At 30.8% G+C, this 1,034-nt stretch overlaps 1 protein-coding gene across 3 annotated transcripts in view; it reads left to right on the top strand.

The window, feature by feature from the left end:
* The window catches only part of LOC106868391 (low-density lipoprotein receptor class A domain-containing protein 4), a 149,328-nt gene that overhangs the window by 11,522 nt on the left and 136,772 nt on the right, over positions 1-1,034 (top strand). The window lies entirely within an intron of this gene.

Genomic DNA, 1,034 nt, shown 5'->3' with positions numbered 1-1,034 from the left:
ATATCATGTATGTATGTATGTATATGTATATATATGTGTGTATGTATGTATGTATATGTATATATATGTGTGTATGTATGTATGTATATGTATATATATGTGTGTATATGTGTATGTATATGTGTGTATGTATATGTATGTATGTATGTATATATATGTATGTATATATATGTATGCTATATATGTATGTATATATATGTATATATATGTATGCTATATATGTATATATATATATATATATATGCATATATGTACATATGGATAAGTATGTATATGTGTGTGTATATATACATATATAAAATGGACTCAAGTTGTAAAAACTTTGATGATTTTATTTAATAAATATTGATATGAAGTAAACATGTATTAACATATTTGTATGTATTAATACAGTATGTAAATATGCATGTGCACACATGTAAACATACATAATATATAGACATATCTAAGGTTATTTGAAAATTATTTTATTAATGTTTGCTCTCTGGGTATTAACATGTAAGTGTCTTACTATCTTTTTATCAGTATGTTTGCTTTTCTCTGTTTCACATGTTTCAGGTTTTGTCGTCTGTAAATATGCAGCCACAGATCATCAACAAACAATTCCCTAGTTGCTTCCATGATGAGCACAGCTTGTAATGGAATTTTCTTGGGAGAAACATGTTCCTTCTGGTTTTCTTTTCTTTTTCTCTACAAAACACCATCTATCTATAGCTAATTCTGAGAGAGCAACGGGGGAGAAAAAGAAAAATAGACAAATTGACCCTGGTACTTCTCTATGTCTGTGTCTCTCTGCCTTTTAATATATGAATCTGTGTTTATCCCTGTTTGTCAATATCTTTACCTCCACCTTCTCTCTCTTTGTCAATCATTTTTACCTTCTCATCATCATCATCATCATCATCGTTTAACGTCCGCTTTCCATGCTAGCAGGGATTGGACGATTTGACTGAGGACTGGTGAACCAGATGGCTACACCAGGCTCCAATCTGATTTGGCAGAGTTTCTACAGCTGGATGCCCTTCCTAACGCCA

Source organism: Octopus bimaculoides, chromosome 1, assembly GCF_001194135.2.
Source record: "Octopus bimaculoides isolate UCB-OBI-ISO-001 chromosome 1, ASM119413v2, whole genome shotgun sequence".
NCBI classification, from domain to species: Eukaryota; Metazoa; Mollusca; class Cephalopoda; order Octopoda; family Octopodidae; genus Octopus; species Octopus bimaculoides.
Note: the sequence above shows the minus strand (reverse complement) of the source record. Positions and strands in the feature narration are given on the sequence as shown.